The 12,171-nt window shown below is 37.9% G+C and overlaps 1 protein-coding gene across 3 annotated transcripts in view; it reads left to right on the top strand.

Annotated features, from left to right (window-relative positions):
- The window catches only part of GALNT1 (polypeptide N-acetylgalactosaminyltransferase 1), a 91,341-nt gene that overhangs the window by 44,217 nt on the left and 34,953 nt on the right, over positions 1-12,171 (top strand). The window lies entirely within an intron of this gene.

The following is a 12,171-nucleotide window of genomic DNA, read 5'->3' as shown; positions in this document are numbered from 1 at the left end:
AACCATAAAATGGGAATAGGATACTATTCAAAAGATACACTGAGAGAACCAGAAAGAGCTTTTGAAAATAAAAAAATAAAAATAAAAATGCACCAAAGAGATGGACAACAGTAAAATTATATGAACATTGAAATGACAATCAAGAAATCCAATATTTTAATAATAGGAGTCTCAAAAAGAATTTTAAAAATAGGGAGGAGAAAATTTATCCACAAAATTTTCCATAACTGAACTGCAGAAATTTTCAAATTGAAAGAGCCCACCAACTTTTTGGGACAATAGGTGAAAATAGATTGCACTCCAAGACATTGTGACTTTCAGAACAGTGAGGATTTCAACCCCCAAGGGGGAAAAAAAGACCTTTTACAGGTTTCTTAAGAGGCGAAAGCAGGTCACAGTCAAAGGGTTATTAATCAGAATGCCTTCAGACTTCTCAGCAACTCTAGAAACAAAGGAACAAAACTCTAAAAGAAAATAATTTCCAATCTAAATGTTATATTCAGCCAAACTTGCAATAAAGTGCACAGGTTAAATAAGGATATGTCTGGACATGCAAGATCTCAGAACATTGAACTGCCAAGCATCCATTCTCAGGAAGTTACTAGAGATAGGACACTACCATTTAAAACCTTGGTTTTAAATAAAACAAGGACAAGAAAAACATAGAATGTAAAAAACAGAAGATTCAGCTTGTGTGAGAAATGGTGGGAATGACCAGAAGATGATGAAGGGAGAGCCTGAGTGAGAGTTGCACAGGCAGAGGCGACCAGCCCAGATGGAGCCAGTGAGAAAATTCCAGAGAGACTTCAAGAAGATGCCATTGAAGTTACACCTGATATGGCTGAATGTCTAGAGTAGATTTAGACAATTGATAGGAAGTTTAGGATTGAAATACATAGAAAACCATAGTAAGAAAAAAATTAAATGAGCATTACCTTCAGGGAAAACTTTAAAAAAATTGTTCAGAGAAAACAAAAGTAATCATAGTTTACTACTATATGGCTTAGCCATGAATAAGTCATAATAAGATAACTGTTGAATATTGTGCATGTAAAAATTAAACCAAGGAGATGAAGAGTATCTCTTTATCCAGCAAGTTGATTAAGTGGAGATCAGTCAAGAGAAGCTTAATTTGTAAAGATTTTTCACAAACCGTTTGCTTTCCTGAAAATTTAAACATCGTTGAAGAAAACTATAGACTCACCACAGTCTACAGTTAAAACGATGCCTATATTGTAAACAACCTTACACTTACTTCGAGCCTCAATCAAATATTATTGTTTCTGGTAGAATTGTTTTTGTCATTTTAATAACCCCCCTAAGTATATCATCACTCTCAACACATTTTATTAAACATTTATGTCTTTTTGTCTTTATGTGGTTTTTGAAGATACTTTTATTAATGAGTACCTTTTAAGTGCATTGTAAGTCACCAGTTTTTGGACATTGAACAGCTTTGTGGTATTAGGAGCAGTGTTGAAATGGTATGATACAAATGCTTGTGCACCAAGTTTCATACTTGATGAAGACTCTTCAGACTTGACGAAGTCCACTTTTGTGAAAGCTGCCAGTACACACTCCTGGCCAACCGCTGGGTCTCTGTGGGACTGGGCTGCCTAGGAGGTAGTGCAGAGTCACTACCACCACTGAGTAGCCTTTTTATATCTTCACTCCATCTCTGGACTGATACCCTTTTTTAAAAAAAAAGTTTTAGAAGACTTTTTATTATGGAAAATTTCAAATGTATACAAAAATAGAGATAATAATGTGATGAACCCTCATGTATTTACCACCCAGCTTCAACAATTCCTAATGGTTTTGTCCTATGAATTCTTATACCCTCTGAGATGTCCCCCAACAATCTTTGCCTCTTGGTATTCACACCTCTTTGTAGTCTCCATGTTGCACTAAGATTGGTCTGTGTGAGCAATAGAACATGGTGCAAGTAAAATGGAGTATCTCCTTCATATTATGTTATCAGATATGCTGTGGCTTCCATGTTGGTCTTTTACTCTTGCTGTGATCATTTGCTCTGGAATAAGCCCCTGACACAATAGGAGCAGCCCTATGTCAACAACTGTGTGGTTTATGGCTTTTTGTGAACAGCCAGGTAAGTAAGATTAGAAGCATATTCTCCAGCCCCAAGCAAAGACAAAACATTTCTAAATATTTCAGTATGTATCTCTGAAAGATAAGGACTCATAGAAAAGAAAAATAAAAATCATTATACCATTTTCACCCCGAAAAATAACATAAACAATGATCCCTTCATATCACAAAATACCCAGTTAATATTCAAACTTCCCTAGTTATAACATATATATTTCTTTTTTTATAGTGTAGCTGTCAGGATCAAAATTACAGCTGGTGGATATTCTCAAGTCTCTTTTAGTCTGTAGGTTCCTTCTCTATCTTTTTTCCTTGCAGTTTATTATTTGAAGAATCCAGGTAGAATGCCTTACATCTTTTCTCAGCCTACATTTTGCTGACTGCATCACTGTGGTGTCATTTGAACATGTTCTTCAGTTCCCTGTCCTGTGAATTGGTAGTTAGACCTAAAGGCATATTGTACCAATATCCTTAAAGTCTAGTAAAATTGTGTGCTTGTGGTATTAAAGGTGTAAGATCTGGCCCATAATATGCATTGTTATTGGACAGGTTCATTACATGTTTCATTTGTCCATTTTCTCTTTTTGTAGTTCCTGTTAGCTAGGCATTAAGTGCATTGAGGAAGAAAATATGTTATCAAAGTTGATAATGTGAATGCTGCATATCAAAACTTATGAAATGTAGCTATTCCATGCTTAGGTGATAATATATACCTTTAAATGCATATGACTTTTTAAAAGAGAAGATGGAAAATTACTCAACTAACCATCTTAAGAAATTAGAAAAGGAACACATTAAAGAGAATAAGTAGAAGGAAGAATGGAAACTTAAAGCTTGGAAACTTAGGAAATAATGTACAGTAGAGGAACAGCAAAGTCAAAAGTTCATGGGAAAAAATGATAAAATTGACTAATCAAGAAAATGAGAGTCACAAATCCATAAAAGAAGTGAAAGGTGGTGTCATTACAGATCCAGACCTTAAAAGATAATATATCACAAAGATGAGAAATTATAAAGTAGCATACAAACATCGAGTATAGAGGCTCAACAAAGCCGAAAGTTCTTTGGAAAAAAATCAACAAAATCAAAAAACACTCTCCTAAATAGCAAATAATGGTATGAAAATGACAGCATCCCTACACGTCTTGCAGACATTTGAAAGATTATACGTAGATTATATGAGGTTTTTTAAAATAGTCAAACTCATAGAGGCAGGGTGTAGAATAGTAGTTGCCAGGGTCTGGTGGCAGGGGAGAAATGAGGAGATGCTGATTAGTGGGCATAAAGTTTCAGTTATGCAAGATGAATAAGGACTAGATATCTGCTATACAGTATTGTGCCTGTAGATAACAATACTGCATTGTACCCTTAAAAATCTATTAAAAGGGTAGATCTCATGGTAAGTGTTACCACAATGACATAAAGATAAGATTATAAGTGAATATTATAAATAACATCCCAATTTTTTAAAATTTAGATGAAATTAGTAGTTCCTAGAAAAATATAACTTAGTAAAATTGACATCAGAGAAAAGAAAATACAAGTTCTATAGCTATTAAGTAGAATTAATTATTTAAAATCATTACACACAGCCGGGCATGGTGGCTCACGCCTGTAATCCCAGCACTTTGGGAGGCCGAGGCAGGCAGATCATGAGGTCAGGAGATCAAGACCATCCTGGCTAGCATGGTGAAACTCCGTCTCTACTAAAACTACAAAAAATTAGCCGGGTGTGGTGGCATGCACCTGTAGTCTCAGCTACTCAGAAGGCTGAGGCAGAAGAATGGCGTGAGCTGGGGAGGCAGAGCTTGTAGTGAGCCCAGATCACGCCACTGCATTCCAGCCTGGGCAACAGAGACTCTATCTCAAAGAAAAAAAAAAAAATCTTTACACACAGACACTCACACAGTCAGACATAAACACAGACTTCCAGGCATAGATGGCTTTGCCAATGGAAAGGAAGCAACATATCTATCTTATTTCATGAAATCAGCATGATCTTGATATGAAAATCCGACAAGGTTATTACAACAAAGAAATATTACAGACCAGTAATCTCGACATAGATGCAGATTTATAAGTGAAATCCAACACTATATAGAATAAATAATTCATTAAAAATAAATTGGTTTATTCCAGGCATGTGAAGTTGTTTTAAGATTTGAAGATCATTTAGATTCACCACATTTATAGGAAAACAGGTGATAAGTTATGTGATCATTTCATTAGATACAGGAAAAACATTTGATAAAATTTGTCACTGTCATGATAAAACCCCTTAGCAAACTAGGAATAGAAGGGAACTTCTTTAATCTGACAAAAGATTTCTAGAAAAATAAAACCCTCCCAGCAAATATCTATATTTAATAGTAATGTTGAAAGCTTTCCCTTTGAGATCTGGAACATGACACAGATGCCTGTTAACACCACTTCTGTTCAGCATCATACTGGAGGTCTTAGCCAGTGTAAGGAGGCAAGCAAAAGAAGTAACTGTTATAAGGATTGGAAGAGAGGAATTAAAATTTATTAAAATTTATTAAGAAGTTCATTAAAATTTTATTATTTGCGGTTAACATGATTGTGTATAACAAAAATCCAAAAGAATTAGAGGATTAGAATAAAAAGTGTTTAGAGACCGGGCACAGTGACTCACACCTGTAACCCTAGCATTTTGGGCACCTGAAGCAGGAAGATTGCTTGAGTCCAGGAATTCAAGACCAGCCTGAGCAACATGATGAGAACCCATCTCTACAAAAAAATAATTAGCTGGACACAGTGGTGCATGTCTGTAGTCCCAGCTACTCAGGAGGCTGAGGCAGAAGGATATCTTGAGCTCAGGAGTTCGAGATTGCAGTGAGCCATGATTACGCCACACTGCACTCCAGCCTCGGCAACAGTGTGAGACTCTGTCTCAAAAAAAAAAAAAAAAGCATATTCAGCAAGGTTGAAGGTTTTAAGGTCAATATTAAAAAGAAAAATACATTGCATTTCTATATGTTGTTTTCTTACAAAAGCTAGAAAATAAAACAATTTTAAATATTACTTATAATGCAATCTGAAAATATCAAATATCCAAGAAAGGCTCTTCAGAGTAAATTCTAAAGCAAAGAAAAATTAAATACCTAAATAAATGGAGAACTATCCCACATTCATGGGGTCAGACTCCTTAATATTATAAAGATGTTGGTTCTTTCTACATTCATTAGTAGATTTGATGGAGTCCCAATCATAACCACATATGCATGTGTAATTTGACAAGTTGATTCTCAAATGTGACTGGAAATGCAAAGACCTGGAAGAGCTAGACATTCTTATAGAATTATTAAGATTTCTTAGAAAACTGTAATAATTAAGATAATGTGGTATTGTTGCAAGGATAGACAAGCAGATCAGTGGAACACAATAGCAAGTTCATGACCAGTCCCGTACATACTTGAACACTTGGTTTAGGACAAAGGTGGCACTATGTGGCAGTAGAAGGATGATCTAAAAAATGAACAAATGAATGATGCTGGGTCAACTTGATATAATTCAAGACAAAAAAACTGCATCTTTACCGCACATCATACAGAAAAATCAATTTTATATGTATTACCTGAAATAAATGTGAAGGCAAACCAGCAAAGCCCTAAAAGATCACATAGGAGAAAATATCTTTATGATCTTGGGGTAGGAAAGGACTTTGTTTTAGGTGTATTTCTACTAGATGGTTGGACTTTTTTTTCTTTTAAATGACAGCCTACCATTTTTGTATTTAATTTTTTGCTTCTCTCGTGCTCATGTTCATAGGCAGCCTACAATTGAATGGACTCTAACTCTGTATATACACACATACATATTTTTGAGAGACAGGGTCTTCCTCTGTTGCCCAGGCTGGAGTGCAGTGGCGCAGTCACAGCTGATTGCAGCCTCAACCCCCTGGGCTCAAACAGTCATCCCACCTCAGCCTCCTGAGTAACAAGGACTACAGGTACATACCACTACACTTGGCTAATTTTTTAAATGTTTTGTAGAAATGAGGGTCTCACGACACGTTTCCCGGGCTGGGACTCTGTATTTTGGATTTAATCTTTGGTTTTTAATAGATGACTTTTGTGTATGTTATTACTTGATCTACGTGTATTATGACTTGATATATTTGAACTTCTTTTAGGTTGAATCATGAAATTGATATTCAACCACTTTTGACCTATGAAAATGATAATTTCATAAAGTTTGACTTAATAAATCTTGCTTTCTGTTTAGTATCTTTTTCATTTTCTTCCTTTCCTGCTTTTCTAAGTGATACAGTTTCAACTGGCAAAGTTTTAGTATTCATGTTTTTCTGTCTCTTGGTTTGGAAGCCGTATACTTTTCCTTTATTAGTAAGACCTAGGTATATTGTAATTATCAAGGTGTAGATTTATCTTTATGTACCTACATGTTCAGTGCACATAGTGTACTTTTGATGTGAGCACTGATATTATTCTTCAATTGTGGGACATTCCTAGCTGTAATCTCAAATACTGCTGCTTCACTATTTCCTCCAATCTGTTCTTTTGGAGCTACTTATATGCATATACTAGAGCTTCTCAATCTATACTCTTATTTTTTCTCTGTTTGTTCCTTTTCAAATTGTCTCTAGGTAAATTTCTCATTAGTATCTTGATAGTGGCAAAGTCCAAGTCTGGCTCTGCCATTTACTGGCTATGTGCTTTAGGACAAGTTGCCTGACTTTTCTATACCTCAGGTCCTTATCTCTAAGATAAGGAGAATTACAGGGGTGGTTGTGAGGATTTGTAAAGTGCTTTGCACACTTCCTGGAATCTAGGATACAGAGAAGGCCTCTGTTCAAGGAGTGAGCTCCAGGTCCCTGTTTGATTCTCAGGAGAAGCTGACTCCAAAGGGACTTTTCCATCTCCACTTTTTTTTCTTTATTTTTCTACTCATTTCCTGACTTCCAAAGCAGATTCACAATGAAATACCAAGTGGTAAATATTAGATAGTATTTTCTTAAGCCTCAGCTGTGCTGGACAGAGGTAGTCAGCTACTTTCCATTCCTGCTCCCCGAGGTGGAAGGAAGAATGGTGTGGGATGGCCCCTGGAGTGCAGCTTTTTCACCACCTTTTGGAACCCAGGAAACCTTGCTTATGTTCTAAGACATGGGCTTAACTGGTGTGTAGCTGGCTGTGTCCAGATCATCCTGTCTGCCAATAACTTCTACTGCCTTGTACAGTCTCTAAGGGCACGTTTCCTGAAGGAAACTGGAAGGAAGAATGACATTATTACACTGTTCAGAAGAGTTAAATAGAAGTAACAGTCCCTGAATAACTTTTCTAATGTGTGATCTTAGGGAAGCAAGTGTAAGACAGATTCCAAATCATTTAGTAAGCCAAATGCATCCTATATAGTTAGTCTTAGATATTTAAAAAGTAATTTTAATAGCATTTATTGAATGCTTTATTATATACCAGTATTATACACATTGTCATATTCAAACAGTTGGGCAAAGTAGTAGTAATGTGCTCAGTTTACAAATGGGGAAACTTGGACTTAGGGAAATTAAATGATTTGTCCAAAGTATAGTTAGTAAGTGAGGCAAGTGAAATTTGAACCTAGGTCTCAGGGACAAAATATGTGCTCTGAATCACTGTGTTTTGCCCTTACTTTTATGATTAGATCTTAGTTGATCTTCTCTGAATGAGAGTATACAGAGGAGAAATTTTGTAACATTGCCAAATACTGCCTGGCAGGTAGCCAGACGTCTTATGAAATATTGAGTTGTCATTGATAAATGCTAGTGACAGATGAAATTTAATGGGAGAAAAAGAGTTCATTGAAAATCACAGCTTGAAAGGACATGGAGGAGAGCATTGGATTATACATGCATAGTCACCTTGATGTGGAAATTTCTTGAAAATTCTTCTTTTCTTGGCTCTTCTTTCATACTGTAGTTCTTGACATATATATGGATGATTGATAAGCAGTGTAAGTTTTATCATAAGTTGTAGATTCAACTTGTAGTTGTGTTACTTACTAGCTGCTATCATGAGCAATCTACTTTATTACTTTAAGCCTCAGTTTCCTCATCTGTAAAATTTGGAGAGTAATTCCTCTGTCTTAGGGTTGTTATAAGCATACATGAGATAATATATTTAAACCTCTTAATGCAGTTTCAGGAACTTAATAAAAAGTCAGCAGGACCTTTTCAGGCCAGTGCCCTGAGATAGGATAAATAGAATAGGACTTTTTTAGAGATGGGGTCTCACTTTGTTGCCCAGGCTGGTCTCAAACTCCTGGGCTCAAGTGATCTTCCTGCTACAGCCTTGCAAAGTGCTGGATTGCAGACGTGAGCCACTGTGTCCAGCCAGAGTAGGACTATAACAATTGAAAAATATTAGTAATAGTAAATACCAAGCGACTTCTGTAGTTCTATATTTCTGAATTGTTAGGTACAGTCATGTGTTATTTAATGACTGGGGTATGTTCTGAGAAATAGGTCATTAGACAATTTTGTCATTGTGTAAACTATAGAGTGTACTTACACGAACCTAGATGGTACAGCCTACTACACACCTAGGCTGTATGGTATAGCCTATTACTCCCAGTCTGTTAACCTGCATAGTATATTTCTATACTGAATACTGTAGGCAACTGTAGTACAATAGTGTTTGTGTATCTAAACATAGAAAAGATACAGTATAAATATGGTATAAAAGATGAAAAATGGTACACCTGTATAGGGCACTTACCATGAATGGAGCTTGCAGAAGTGGAACTTGCTCTGGGTGAGTGAGTGAGTACTGAGTGAATGTGAAGGCCTAAGACATTACTGTATACACTACTGTAGACTTTATCAACACTGCACACTTAGGCTCTTCTAAATGTATTTTGAAGATTAAGTAATTATGCTAGTATGTTGATGGTGGCTACAGTGACGCTAGGCCATAGGTATTTTTCAGCTCCATTATAATAATATGGGACTACCATCATATATGTGGTCTGTTGTTGTGGGGGTGCTATTGAAGCTCAACGGGGTGAATGCCCTGGGTATCCACCACCTTCCACTGGCAACCGCACAGTATGAGGGAGAGGAAAACAAATGGAAGCACACTGGAACCGGGGAGGGAAGTTTCTTCCTCCTGCATTGTCCCTGCAGTACCTTCTACCTACAGAGCTTATGCATGCATCATGCATACTGCAAAGGAGAAATGCTTATAGGGGCCAGTTTCATTATCACAGTGCAGGTAATAAAAGGTATATTTGGAACTAAGAGGCAATAAATTGATAATGGGTACACTACATGGCAATGATGAGTCATCTCCAAGAGCTAATGTATTATGTGTTTGTGGATACTTGAGTTTTAAAAATTGTTTTAATTTATGATGGTAAACGTTAATAGCCATAATCCACATAAAGAAAAGCCCTGGCCGGGCGCGGTGGCTCACGCTTGTAATCCCAGCACTTTGGGAGGCTGAGGCGGGCGGATCACGAGGTCAGGAGGTCGAGACCACGGTGAAACCCCGTCTCTACTAAAAATACAAAAAATTAGCCGGGCGTGGTGGCGGGCGCCTGTAGTCCCAGCTACTCGGAGAGGCTGAGGCAGGAGAATGGCGTGAACCCGGGAGGTGGAGCTTGCAGTGAGCCGAGATCGCGCCACTGCACTCCAGCCTGGGCGACAGAGCGAGACTCCGTCTCAAAAAAAAAAAAAAAAAAAAAAAAAAAAGAAAAGCCCTTTGGGGTCCTCAGTTTCTAAGTGTGTAAAGGGATTATAAGTCAAAAAGTTTGAGAACTGTTGCTTTATATTGTTCCCTTTAAGTAATGTTCAAAAAATCAGGCAAAACTCAGCAGTAGTACTGCAAGTCCTGTAAAGTGGTTACCTTGGACAGGGACACAAAGGAAGCCTCTGGGGTATTGGTAATGGTCTGTTTCTTCATCTGGGTGCTGACTACTTGATGCTTTCACTGTGGAAATTCATTCAGCTCTACACTTATGATTTGTGAACTTTTTGTATGTATATATTTCAATAGAAAGTTAAGACTCTTCCCTTTCTTCCTAACCTATACTTTGCTGTTAAACCTGTATGTAACTTTTAGAAATTAGCATAAACTGGCAGGGCACGGTTGCTCATGCCTATAATCCCAGCACTTTGGGAGGCCAAGGCAGGCAGATCACAAGGTCAGGAGATTGAGACCATCCTGGCTAACACGGTGAAACCCCGTCTTTACTAAAAATACAAAAAATTAGCCGGGCATGGTGGTGGGCACCTGTAGGACCAGCTACTGGGGAAGCTGAGGCAGGAGAATGGCATGAACCTGGGAGGCGGAGCTTACAGTGAGCCGAGATCGCAAAAAAAAAAAAAAGAAATTAGCATAAACTTACACTGGCTAGTTTTCATAACGGAGGATAAAAGTCTCACTTGGGCAAGTGTGGAAGAAAGCTGCTTCCTGAACATGGCCTGTGGCCTTTCTGCTCATCCTCAGCTCTGTGTTGTATGAACCCATCCCCCTACCCACTTCAAACCCCAAAACACGAAAGGACAGGTGGTTTCTTGATTGGAAAAGCTTAGCTAGAATGCTAACGGGCTGTTTGGTTCTTCTCAAGTGCCTTGTGGCTCTTCCAGGTTAGGGGTGTGTGTTTATGTGTGTTTGTACCTGTTCTGAGGTTAATTATGGTTGTTTAATATTTTCTCTATGTTTCCTCATTTGCTTTGAGAGAACATTAACTTATGAATTTGGTCTCTGATTAACTATTTGATTTAAAAAATTATTTCCTTTTTATCATCTGTTCTTCTGGATCCTAATATTGCTTCTCTCTCTGATTCTTCCATCCAGTTTCTTTCTGTTGTTCTTATAATCTTACTTCCTTTCCATACAGTTTTAGAATTTTATTCTTTAACACATTATACAAGTAGTAAATTTGGGTTATCACTTCTCTTCTGCAGAATCTGCTGTCTCCATATTTTTCTGTCTTCCTTTCTGTTTCCTAGCCATAGACATGGCTAACAGTACCATTTGTACACTGTACATCTTTCATGCATCACTTGATTTTATTATTTTATTTTATTTTGGTAAGGTAGCAGCTATATAGCCACCTTGGCTGTTTCCCGCTTCCCAATTCTACAATAATAAAAAGTAGGATTCACTTGGGAAAAGAGATTATATGTGTGGCATAATAAGATTCAGCTAAATAATCTAAGAAACACTTTTTCTGAACCCCTTTTACCCATACATAGGCCATTCCTGACTTCAGAGTCTTATTCCAGGAGTCTATGCATCAGGCATTCGCGATACAGCTTGCTCAGCTATGATGTACCTGAAACTAGTACTAATTATATACATAAATATTCTAGCCACCATTTATAACAGAGTTTTGATGGGAAACTATTTTCAGAAGTATTATTAGGACTGCTGAGGACACATCTTTTCCCCCTCTAATCTAGTCTTTTGGGCCCCACCTCTTTAGCCTAGACTTAGAAGGAGGGAGCTGCAGACAGGGTGGCAGGCTGTGTGGGCCTTCTTGTGGTTGTTAGAGTGAACATAGGGAGCAGGCAGTGAAGTGGAAATGAGGCTGTGGGTTTTGTGGATCAGTGGATAGAGGGGAGGTTACTGGTAGTAGGAGATGGAGACCATCCTGTGAAAGGGGTCTTGGGAATGGTGAAGAGGGAGAGAGGGGCTGCAGTGGAATATATCAAAGGACAGGGACAGCTACTTGTTGCTCCTTGTCTCCTGGCAGAAAGAAAGGACAGGGGCTGATGGGGCCCCTACGGTAACTTCTTTCAACCCTTTTACCTTGTCATCTTTTTACCCTTCCCTTTTCCTTTTCTTCCAACTGCCAACTGGCAGCCCTAGGGTAGAGTGTTCGATAAGAAGAGTTCTTTCAGCAGCTTCAGAAGAGGAGTCTTGTTTGTGTTTTCTTCATTTCCTCCCCATCCTTCCCTTTTTCCACTCCCACTGACAGGCGATTACAGTTGAGACTGGGGAGTGGAAAGTTTGAGGAGCTTGAGAGAGAGCAGGGAATAAAGGAAGAAAGAGGAGGGTGGAGCAACTGTTAGAACTGGGGATACCTGGGAGAGAATTATAT

The sequence above is a fragment of the Nomascus leucogenys genome, chromosome 4 (assembly GCF_006542625.1).
Source record: "Nomascus leucogenys isolate Asia chromosome 4, Asia_NLE_v1, whole genome shotgun sequence".
Lineage (NCBI taxonomy): Eukaryota > Metazoa > Chordata > Mammalia > Primates > Hylobatidae > Nomascus > Nomascus leucogenys.
This window is presented reverse-complemented; position numbering and strand designations above follow the sequence as displayed.